The sequence below is a fragment of the Chrysochloris asiatica genome, unplaced genomic scaffold (genome assembly GCF_000296735.1).
Source record: "Chrysochloris asiatica unplaced genomic scaffold, ChrAsi1.0 scaffold00102, whole genome shotgun sequence".
Classification (NCBI taxonomy): domain Eukaryota; kingdom Metazoa; phylum Chordata; class Mammalia; order Afrosoricida; family Chrysochloridae; genus Chrysochloris; species Chrysochloris asiatica.
Genome location: NW_006408620.1, coordinates 6773209 through 6785924, shown reverse-complemented (window position 1 = coordinate 6785924; position 12716 = coordinate 6773209). Strand labels below are relative to the sequence as shown.

The following is a 12716-nucleotide window of genomic DNA, read 5'->3' as shown; positions in this document are numbered from 1 at the left end:
TGTCCTTTTCCTCAATTTCTTTATGAAGTTTCTCATTTTCCTTAAGTGTGTCATAGAGAGCCTTCCTCTGTTTTTCTGCTACTTCTTTCCAATATTGAGAATCCAATAAAGATTTTCTTTAATCATGAGATCAAATGCTTCTTGAGTGACTCCTCCAAGATTTTTATTTTCGGGCCCAATAATCCTGTCACAGCTGGAAGTCTTAGATGTTAACTGGCCATTTCCAGGTTTCTTTTTGGATAAGCCTTTAGCCAACTCACACATTCTCTTCCAACAAGAGATCCGGCTACTGAATGCTGAATCATCTTCAGAGTTCTTCTTGGGATAGGACTATTCTTTAAATTCTCTTGAAGTTCTTTTTGCTTCTGCTTCATACTGGGATTCATTATACAAAAGATGGAGACTCTCAACTGTCGCAACGAACTCAGGTAACTGAGGCAGTGGCGCCTCTCACAAGGTCAAAACCCAACCTATGTTCGATCCAACAGCCGCTGAAGTGATTGGCACGCGCTGAGGTAGACGCTCACTCTACTTTTACTTCTTTAGCCTACAGAACTCGAAGGACAAGACTAAAAAGCTATTCACTTCAATAATGTTTATAATACCAATGAGGGGAAGAGGGCATTACTCTAGGCCTCTCCATTGAAAATTGGTGAAATTACTGTACATAAAGACAATGCAATATGGTACTATTTTTTAAGAACAATGAACTAGTTATTTGCTCACACAGATAGAGCTCCAAGACATATCAAATCTTGACTGATAAATAGAATGGGAAGATAATAACATTCATGTAGTAATCCGATTCAAATTTATGTGTGTACATAGTTAGGAATATATCTGCAAATTCATGCTAGAGGATTCAAGTGGGAGGATGGGTAAATTTGGTAAGAGGGCATTTCAATTTTTACTGTATAAAAAAAGCCATGTCATTTGCATTTCAAAAGACACATACAGATAATTACTGGGTACTTAAAAATAAATTTTTTTTTAATGGACTTGTAGTAATTTTAAATTATGGGCACAAATTCTTGGATATGCTTCCCTTTAAAAGATGTTAAATTGATTTCCTTTCCCCTTGAGAATACAATGTTCCAGTTTAACTTGTATATTCCCTGCCTCACACCTAGATTCAGCTATTTCCCCAAGGAGCCCTGTTTTCTTGGAATGGAAAAAACAGAGGTCATAGTATGGACACTTGGGGCAGCCACGCCATTATAGCGGTTAGTGTTTCTTGGCTTTTTCTTGAGTTCAAAGTGCTGATTAACCTTTTGGTTAGCGGATGAGTCATTGTTGTTAAGTGCTGTAGAGTTGGTTCCAACTCATAACAACCTTGTATAGGGTTTCTGAAGAGTAGCCAATGGGTTTGAACTGCTGACCTTGTGATTCTAAGTCCAGTGCTGATCCTACAGTGCTACACCAGTGAACTAATAAATACACATTTCTTTTGTTTCTGAAGAGAAAACAGATCAAGAGTTCAGATGTGCAAATCTTCATGGAAGCAGACTACTCCATCCTTCTCCTCCAGAGTGGCAGGTGGGTTCAAAGTGCCAACTAACCTTTTTGTTAGTGGATGAGTGCTGTAGCCACTGCATCACCAAGACCCACTTGTTCAAGACAAGGAGCTCATTTAGGCTGCTCAAGTCCATGGTTTTGAAAGTCACGGGATTTCTAGTAGGGAAGTTATGATGATTGGGTCTTAGGTATTTAACTGAAGAGAGAGTCTTGCAAAGCGGAGGTCTTCCTGCCATTGGCTTTCTAGATATACTTGTTGGTTGGAGACTGGTTGGGTCTGGTTTGATAAGTCAGAAACATTCCTCAATCTGAAGTTATTTTCCTCAGAAACAGAGTATTTTGGAAAACTCCCTATTGTTAGCACAGATGGCCATTAATTTTTATTCATTATTTAAAAATGTGGTACAAGAATGAATTAAGATGAATAAATGCTGAGTACAGTGCCTGACACAATTAAAAACTCAAAAGTCATTTATTATTGTTGACATGATCCCCATGTTAGTGAAAGACCACGAGGCTGGTAAGGAACGAAGCTTGAGTTTGAATCCAGGTGTCCAAGAAGAAAAGTAAAATACATGCTGTGAACTTGGTGGATTCCTGGTGTGGCACTGTACAATAAGCACTGGACTGCGAAGCACAATGTTGGTGGTTCAAGCTCACCAGTTGCTCCTTGGAAACCCTATATAGGGTTGTTATTAGTTGGAACCAACTCAACAGCATTTAACAACAATAAATTTAGTAAAACAACAGGAACCATGATGTCACTGTAGGATACACACTAGACTGTCAATCACAAAGTCAGCAGTTCAAACCCACCATCCACTCCACAGGAGAAAGATGAGGCTCAAAAACCTATACAAGGTTTCTATGAGTTGGAATCAACTTGCTGGAAGTTTTTCTCTTTTGGTGGGAGTGGGGAAGCTATGAACTTGGTGGCATTGTTGATTGGCCTGTTAACTGCAAGGTTGATAGTTCAAACCACCAGCTGCCTCAAGGGGAAAAAATGATGCTGTCTATTCCCATAATGATTTACAGTCTCAGAAATCCTACATTTAGGATTGCCTCCAATCTGAATTGATATGATAGAATAGGTCTGGCCTATGAACTTGGTTTATAAAATGCCAAGTAATTATCAGTGATTATGATTATCATGACTACTCTTAATACTATAAAAATGATACCCAAGATATCCTATTCCTCTAAATGTACCTTACATTTCTAAAGGTAATTTACTCATTGTTAACTGAATAAAGTTCAAATTTCTTATCTGGTTCCAATTTGCCTGTCTCCCAATCTCTACCACATACCGCCTCACTCTCGGGTCCTATATGCATTGCAACAAAATCATAGAAACCTTTATTAAACCAAAATCTCACAATGTGAAGCTGTTGTTAATTGGTATACCCTCAATTTAGGCCTATACGCTTCTGAAGGCGGGGTTTCCATCTCTGTACTCCCTTCCCTGATGAATTCTGTATTCTTTGAGTTACACGTTATAATGGCAGTTTTGACATCCTCAAAAAATTCAAATTGTATTCCTTAAAATGCTCCATCCATCTAAAAACTCAATTCTTTTATATGGGTTAGCATTCCTGTAAATTTTTTGCAAAGCTTCAGTTATTTGGGAAGATGTCCACTTAAATTTTATTAAAAACTTGATATTAGCCTTGACCTCAAAATCCTTTTTCTCCATGGCACAGAAAGTATCCCTGTTTTTTGAAGGCACCCTAATAAGACTGTTGTTGTTGTTATGTGCCGTGAAGTCGGTTCCAACTCATAAATGACCCTATACATAGGGTTTCCAAGGCTATAAATCTTTCCGGGAACAGAAAGCCTCATCTTTCTCCCACTGAACAGCTGGTAGTTTCAAATTGCTGACCTTGCGGGGGCTCGCAGCTCGATTCGTAAAGACTATGCTACCAGAGCTCTTTCTAATAAGACTGGTGGTGGTGGTGGTGATGTGCCGTGGAGGCGGTTCCTACCCATAGGGACCCTGTACAGAGTTTCCAAGGCTGCAAATCTTTACGGGAGCAGAAAGCCTTATCTTTCTCCTGCGGAACAGCTGGTAGTTTCAAACTGCTGACCTTGTGGTTCATAGCCTGATTCGTAACCATTACGCTACCAGAGCTCCTGGTTAAAGTAGTTGTTGTTATTGTTAAGTGCCATCAAGTCAGAATCTGACTCATAGCGACCCTGTACAGGGTTTCCAAAGAGCAGCTGGTGAGTTAGAACTGTTGGCCTTAACGGCCCACACTGACATTGCAGTTTACTGCATTAACCGGCAATGCCACACTGGAAGTCAGGTTAAAGTAGTAGTTCTTATTTGTTTCAGGGTCCCTTTAGAGTTTAGTACTGAGAATTTCAAAGAGCTTTTGTTTAATGTGAATTAAATCCATAAATATTTAGTATTGGAAGTTAAAATTAAGATACTTAAAACCTTCGTTCATTCATTAAAAATAAAAGTAAGTCCATAAATAAATGTTCACGTAATTTTATGTCAAATATATTTTCCAAGACAAACAAGCAAACAAAATCATCGGCAAAGTTTGCAAATTTCCTTCATGTCTAACCTAACAGAAGGCAGCTGGATCCACACATCTACTGCTGTGTTCAATCTCCAGCAATATCAAATGTCATCCCTGAGAGTATGATAATGAAAAGGACAAACAGCATCTTCCTGTGGTCTCCTGGTGTGGTGGTGTAGGATAAGCACTGGACTGCAGAGGCACTATGAGTTGGAACTGACTCGATGGTGCTTAACAATATTACTGTGAAAAAGGATTCCTGGTAGTGTACAGGGTTATGAGTTGGGCTGCCCACAGAAAGGTCAATAGTTTGAATCTATCGGTTGCTCTTCAGGAAAAAGATGAGGTTTTCTACTTCTGTAAAGATTTACAGCTTCAGAGAACCTAGATCCAGAGGGCGTGGAGGAAGGTAGAACCTCCAATGAGCAGTATCCAATCTGTCTAGGCGGGGCTGATGAAAAGAAATGCAGATAGGTCTCTTGTGATAGAAGAGTGAATAATTGTTATCAGGACTGATTGTGAGGGTTGGAAATGTAAAGGTAGATGTTTTGTAGCAAGGAAGGGAGGTTCCTGGGACCATCAAGGGAGAAGAGCGGTGAGCGGGACCCTACCCAGAGAAGCAGTGACGCCAGAGATGGAGCAGCTGGGGACTTTAGACCCAGAGAGGGAGAGGGGCTGTGTGTTGATGACCAGGGGACAGGCTTGCAGGGTATACCATTTGGTTGGTTGATGATGCATAGAGGGGATTGTAACCATAGCAATGAAACGATATACGATAGGATGAATGTAAAACTAATGTTCTCCCATGTAAACTATCACATAATTCACAATAAAACATAAAAAAAAAAAGATTTACAGCCTCTGAAACTCTGTACAGGATTGCTATGAGTTGGAACCAGAGAGATGGTACACCACCAGCAGCACCATTACCATGAAAAGGAGTCCTGATCGCACAGTGATTAAGCTCTTGGCTGCTAACCAAAAGGTTAGGGGTTCAAATATTCTACAGGAGAGAGAGGTCGCTGTCTGTTTCAAAGGGTCACTATAAGTCAGAACCTACTCAACAGCACTTAACAGTCTGTTTAGACTCATGGTGACCCTGTATAGGTTTTCTGAGGAGCAGCTGGTGAGCTTGAACTACCAACCTTGCAGTTCAAACTGGCTTTGCAGTCTAGCGCATTAACCCACAGTTAATGCACCAAGACTCCTGACACATACCGCATTGGAAATAGATACACATTTAGATGTCCAAAGGGCACATTTTGCAAGCCAGCCTCCTGCCTGCATGCACACTGTCTTTCTCAGTCCATGGGCCTAGAGTCCTCTGTTGCTCTGTGTCTCTGTGCCATCACCTCTGTCACCATCTCTGTTATTGCTGCTTTTCTGGTTAGGATCCCTCGCTTCTCCTGCTCTTCCTTCTTGATGATCCTAGTGTCCTCTGTTCCTGAAATGACAGATTAACTGCTTCCTCCTTCGAGTTACACTTCTTCTACATTCACAGTTGTGGCAAAAGCCATTAGTCCTGGTCTTTCTTTTAAGAAGTATCTTCTGTTCCTCTAGATGCTCCAGGTTGGTCTGCATAGCTTTTCAATTAGGAATGTCTGCCAGTAGTATTTTAAAAGCTAGCAGGGTCTCCCATGGTAGACAGGTTTCAGTGGAGTTTCCAGACTAAGACAGACTAATTCCAAGGACCTGACAACCTACTTCTGAAAAACTTGGCCAGTGACAACTTTGTGAACTGCAGTAAAACACAGTTTGACACAGTGTCTGAAAATGAGCACCTCAGGTTGTTCTCATCATTAAGTGCTGTCGAGTTAGTTCCAACTCACAGCAATCCTGTGCAAGGTTTCCAAGTAGCAGTTGGTGGGTTTGAACAGCCAACTTTGCAGTTAGCAGCTGCAGTACTTATTCTACAGCATCACACCAAAACTCCAGGTTGTGAGACACTCAAAATAGGATCGGGTCAAAACTTTCTCAAAGTAAAATCAACCTTAATGATGTGGGTAGAGTAAAGCTTTGGGGAGCTTCACTTGCTGGTGTGGTACAATGCAAAATGAGAGGAAAAAAACAACAACAACCCAGCTGTAAACGTCTATTAATAACCAGAACAGGTCATGTACAAGTAGGAATCAAGGAAAATTGGAAGTTGTCAAAAATGACATGTTACCATTTTTGGAAGTTGTCAAAACTGACATGTTGGGGGAGGGGAGGAAGCAGGGTTATAGAATGTACCCTTTTGTTGACTGGGGATGCGTGGAGGGGATTGTAACCATGGCAATGAAACAATATACGATAGGATGAATGTAAAACTGATGTTTTCCCATGTAAATTGTCACATAATTCACAACAAAACTTTTTTTTAAATGTCATGTTATCATCCTTGGAGAAGGACATTATGCTTGGTAGAGTCTAAGTACAAAAACGGGAAGACCTTCATTCACCCTGATGGACAGACACGGCGGCTACTGGGTTTGGGTTCCTCCAAGGAAGGCAGCTGTACCTCCTTGATGAACGTTTTATCTGGTTGAGGATTTTAGTTCCTGCACCTGGCACACAGAGCGCCTAATAACTCTACTGAATGAATTCCAGAGAACCCCCTGGTTGTTGGTGTTGTTGAGTGCAGTCGAGTCCTTTACGACTCCTAGCGGCCCTGTATGGGATCGTTTCCGAGGCCGGCGTGGGGTTGCATTTGAGCCGCCACAGTGGTTATGACAAGGTCAAATCTACCATCTGCCAAGCGGGCGAAAGATGAGGCGTTCGGTTCCTGTAAAGACTTACTTAAGTTTCCGAAAGGCTATACAGGGTCTGTAGGAGTCGAACCGACTCGAAAGCATACCCCACCCCCCACCCCCCAGAAGGGGGTGTTTTCTAGCAACAGAGCAAGGCTCCTGGAATCTGAAGCAGCTTCTTCGAGAAAATTGAAAGGGAATGAAGAAACAGATAAACAAAGCAGAGACGATCCTCTCAAAATAAAGACCTCGCTGCCATAGCTTCAAAGAGCTCTGCTGGCTTAGTGGAAACGAGTCAGGCTGCTATCCTAAAGGATAGTCCCAAACTACCAGCCGTCCCGTTGGAGAAAGACGAGGCTTTCCGCTTCTGTGAAGATTTTCTGCCTCGGAAACCCTGTACAGGGTCGCTGTGAGTCGGAACCGACTCTACTGTAAATAACCACCGCCACCGCCACCGCCACCCCATCAATTCTTTTCCACAACAAGATTTCGGAGACTAAATCTTTACAGGCGCAGATTGCATCGTTCTTCTCCCGCGGAGCAGCTAGTGGTTTTAACCGTTGACTTTGCCCAACGTTTAATCAATAGCGTCATCAGCGCTCATTAAATTAGAAGAGATTGACTTAAAAGTAACGAAAATAAGCAAAGCACCCTTAAAAAAAAAAAAAATCAACCTGTTGCCTGTTTTTATGAGTAAAATTTCATCAATAAATAATGATCTTTGAGAAACTTTCTGCATTTTCGGAGGCATTACTGAAAAGAAACGCTTGGTCATGTAAATGAAAAGCTCCGGGCACTTGAAACGCCTGACAAGTTGACACTCCAACAGCCGGACTATCAGCTCCCCTCAGCCAACTTCCACTTCCCGGCATTCCTGCTCTCCGCCCACATCCGCTTAATCGTCTCTGATTGGCTGGGATGTCTCAAGTTCACGCTGCTATTGGTCCGAGCTCAACTGGGGGTGGGCGAAGGGAGGTTTACCTCAGCGAGTCCGCGTGGGACAGACATATAAGCGGCGGTTGCAGTTGCTGGAAGGTCTGGCGAGTGAGGCGGTGGGTGGGCAGTTGTGGCGGCGCAGCGCCGTTCTAGGTACGTTGGAACTGGGTAAGAACCGCGCGCGCGGACGGCGGTTGGCTGGGCGGCGGTTGAGCGGTTGCAGCGCGCGTCCCGGAGGTCCGGCTGCCGAGGCCTGCGGAACGCCGGGCGAGCGGGGCGGTCGCGCCCGGGCTGATTGAAAAGGTGCCCGCCGAGTCTCTGGGGCTGCGGCCTGGCGGGGAAGAAGCCCGCGAGGGCCATTAAGGACGCGTGTGTGCACCTGCTTTCCGAGCAGGGCGCGGGGGTGTGGGACTGGTGACGGCCCCACGTTGAGCCGATCCGCGTGGGGGTCGCTACTGAGGAGGGAAGTTGCCTCCTTGGTTTTTCTTGGAGAGTAAGTAAAAGGCCTTGGCTTTGTTCAGATTCCCCCCCACCCAACGTCATGTATACAATTCTGCCGCCCGCATCCCGCTCCGCATCCTTTTTATCCCGGTGCCGAATTTCCATGGGTGGTTTTCGTCAGACTTGTGTGAAGAAGCCGAGCTCTGGGCAACGTTTAACATGCGTTGTGAAGTAAAGATATTACCGGAGCCGCCTAAAGGAGTTGCCAAACACCACGCTGAGTCTCTGAAGGAAGAATTTATTGCCGGCACCTGGCGCAGTGGAGTCCTTTCCAGAGACTGACCCCGCTCTTTGGGGTTACAGGGGTTTTATAGGGTCACTAGCAGGCGGGCGGCCGAGGGGTGGCTCTCAAGTCCACTAGGCAGCTGAGGCTGGGAGGACAAGTCCTTATATAGAAGAGAGAAGGTGTGAGTTAGGAAGGGTGGGAACTTCCTGACCAGGGCTTTTCTGTTGGGGAATTTCCATTCTTTAGGTTTCATTTCCTCACATACGGCCTGGATTCCTATGGCAAAGAGAATAGAAATTTCTGACCAATATGCCAACATCCGTCTTTCAAGGAAGGAACCTGGCGACCAAACGTGAACTATATGCTTATAGCGCGCACCGCTCTAGAGAGGAAAGCCACTGACGCAGAGAGTTTTCTTTGTCGCCCTACCGCAAAAAAGAGCTCACTGCAGCGACTCTTTTGCCCACTACTGTCTCTCCCGGAGTTTTCTCCAGTTGTGGCACGCAGGGCTGCCCCACAGTCTCAATTTGTGCTTTTGTTTCTGGACTCCAAACCCGGTCACTCTTTCTAAGGGTGCAATGCTGACGTCAAAAGAGCCCGCTGGCAGTGAGTGAAGCATGGGACTGCTAACTGCAAAGTGAGCAGTTCGCACCCACCGACCACTCTGAGAGAGAAAGATAAGGCCCCAGAAACGCCAGGGATCAGTTCTGATGTAGCCTGGTGGTGGCGGTGTGCCCTGGAGCCGGTTCCGACTTACAGCGACTTGCATATGGTTTCCGAGGCTGGAAATCTTTACGGGAACAGAAAGCTTCATCTTTTCTCCTGTAGAACTACTAATAGTTTCGAACTGCTGACCTTGAGGTTAGCAGCCGGACTCGTAACCATTACGCCACCAGAGCTCCTACTCTGCCCCAAAGGGTGTCCATGATTCGGAATGGATCCACGTAAATGAATCTGTTGACGTTTCTAATAGTTAGCCAACATGTGTTGCTTGCTTTATGACATGGCTAGCCTTTTTCAGCTCTAAAGTCTTACATGGTTTAAAAAAAAAACTGTTATTGACTAAGTCACAGAAAAGTTATGTCATCCACTTCAACCGGTACTTTGGATTAGGATTTAAAACTGTGCTTTTAGAAAGTTCACTTTTTACTGCTTCACCTTTACAAAAGAAATATGGTAGCACCAGTTTTCACTAATCAGAAGAATACTGTCGAGGATTTTTGCTGTTTCGATAAAAGACTTTGAAAAAAGTGGAAACCACGTTCAGCATTTGTTTTGCAGCAAGTTACAGTAAGAATGGCATTGCCAGCCTTTTTCCCTGCTCAGCATTACACTAATCATCTCGGCCTCAGCCCACCCTAACTTTAAACTGTATCTGTGCATTTGTGCTTTATCTCTGTCTGAACCTCAGTTAATAAGATGTGTCCTAGGATTTTTTTTTTTTTTTTTGGGGGGGGGGGTGCGCAACCTGAAAATGCTCAAACTTGTCCCTTTTGATATAATGCGAATTGCTTTTTTGCTTTGCACCATTTCTACTTAATGCAATGTTTCATGGAATCAAACATTCTACTTTTGGGTAGCTGGGGAAAACCTGCATTTCATTACAAAACAGGATTTTGTAATTACTCATAACCGGCAAATGATCTGCAGCCTTGCAACTATTAAGCTGTCTTCAAAACAGATGGGCGAGAACATTCAAGATAAAGATAATTCATATCAGTAATACTGCTCAAGAAAATGAAGCATCTAAAGGACAAATTACATCTGATTCAATTTTATGAAGAATTATTTATGAGCTTATTTTTAAGAGTGGTGTATCTGACTTTAATCAGATTAATCTACTGAATTTTAGTCTGATCTGCAAATTTGTGCAGACCACATCTCAAGATTGACTTCTTTAACAACAAATGCATCAGCAGTACTCTACTGGAAATGATTTGTTTGTTTTAAGAATTGTTATTTCTAGGTACATCTGTAATTTCTGTTCTGCTTATCTCTTTAACTCTGTATTTCACTTCAGTCTTTAGTTCCATTGTATTTCCTTGCTATTTTAAGATCTTGAGTTTAGGTGTAATACTATTTATTTTATGATAGTTGTACATTTATCTATATATATCATATGGTTCCCTCATATAGGATGTGTACAGATTTATTTCATTTCTTGTTATCAAATTTTATGTATTGGGTATTTGTTAAATAAAATACTATAATTCTAAATGCACACTAGACTATTCATTCTCATTACGTTGAGTTTGGTTATACTCAGTATACTTGTTCTTCACGTATCTAAGATCTCATTTGACATTTCATATTTATGACAGTAGTAAAGAATATATTATCCCAGTACTTTGCAGATTAATGACTTTGGTCTAGCAGTAACGATCACCAAGATGAGAGGTGAGAGAAACGCTGGCTATGGTGGTTAAGGTTATGTGTCAGTTTGGCTGGGCCATGGGTCTCAGTAGGTTGGCAGTTATGTAATTTGTCAGTTGTGTAATAATATAGGCAACCTCCATTTTGTGATCTGAGGTGAGCAGCCAAGCAGTTTAAAGGGGAGTTTTCTTGAGGCTGTAGCTTGCATCCAATAGCAATGGATGTTCTAGTAAGGCACACTGTACCATAATTTTTGCATAATGATGATTTTCACATAATAACGTGGTCTTTGGACCATAACCATGGCAGTAAGTAAGGAGTGGGCCCACAAACTACAAAGAATCACATTCTTCTGTCTTATATTCTTGTGTTTGAGGCTTAACTAAATCTGGTTGTGTACTCTTAAAATGCATTACTATAGATTCAGGTAACTTCTTATTCGTCTTCAATTTTGTTCTGGGTAGTACTGAAGACATTCAAGGGCAAAGAGAGATGTGATCAGACAATATCTAGAAGTAAATAATGACTGCTTTCTGAGATGAGAGGAAATAATTGGTAACTTGAATTTCTGTTTACATTTTTAGGGCCGAAAGGTATGTTTATATAACTCATAATAAACCTTATATGTGGTTAAGTGTTGATTCTGACTCATAACAGCCTTGTATTGGGTTTCCAAGGAGCAGCTGGTGGGTTTAAATCACTGACCTTGTAGTTAAAATTCCAGTGTTGATCCTGCAGTGCCACACCAGGAGTCCTGGTATGTTGCTGCAAGATAAGCACCGGACTGGTAACCACACAATCAGTTGTTCATACCTATGATCTTAAGTAGGATCTTGTTTGTAGTGGGCACTATATATATGTGTAAGGAGCTCTGGTAGACTAGTGGTTATGAGTCAAGTTCCTAACCTCAAGGTCAGCCACTTGAAACTGCAGCTGTTTCAGTGGAGAGTAAATTTCCAGTCCTGGAAACCCTATAAAAGGTCGCTGTGAATCAAAATGGACTCCATGGCATATTGCCACCATATATATCTATGGAGTAATGGTGTGGCTGACCTCAACCACAAGGTCAGCGGTTCAAACCCACCAGCCACTCTTTGGAAACCTTAGACAGGATCACTATGAATTAAAACTGACTTGACAGCACTAAACAACAACAAATATATATCTGTGTAGGAACCCTGGTAATGTAGTGGGTCAGCAGTTTAAGTCCATAGGGTGCTCCGCAGAAGATGAGACTTTTGCTCCCATAAAGATTTACAGTCTTGAAAACCTGTATAGGTTCCCTTCGAGTTGGAACCAAGTTGGTAGCACAGTCTTGGTGTGATACTGTAGGATAAGCACTGGACTGTTAACTGCGAGGTCATGTGTTCAAACCCACTGGCCACTCCCGAGAAACCCTATAAAGCTCGCTATGGGGCAGAACCAACTCGATGGCACTTAACAACATTGGTTAGAATCCTTTTGTGGGGCAAACCATTAAGTGTTTGGTCCACCCAGGCTTGGTTGACTGATTTATGACAAATCAGCCATTGAAAAGCCCTACAGAGCATTATTCTAATCTGATACACCTAGAATTGCTGCGAGTCAGGATCTGCTTGAAAGCAACTGGTTCTTACCTACTTTTTGTTAAGTGCCATCGAGTCAGTTTTGACCCATAGTGACCCTGTATAGGGTTGTATACTTTCACCATATTTATTCAAACTGTATGCTGAACAAATAATCCAAGAAACTGGATTATATGAAGAAAAACATGGCTTTAGGATTGAAGGAAGATTCTTTAACGACCTGCGATATGCAGATGATAAAACGTTACTTGCTGAAAGTGGAGTACTTAAAATAGTGATGAAGATCAAAGACTTCAGTATGGATTGCATCTCAATGTAAAGAAAACAAAAATCCTCACCACTGGAT

The 12716-nt window shown here is 42.5% G+C and overlaps 1 pseudogene; it reads right to left on the bottom strand.

Moving 5' to 3' along the window:
* LOC102828176 overlaps positions 1-386 on the bottom strand; it is a 1102-nt pseudogene extending 716 nt beyond the window's left edge.
* Positions 387-12716: the final 12330 nt, after the last annotated feature.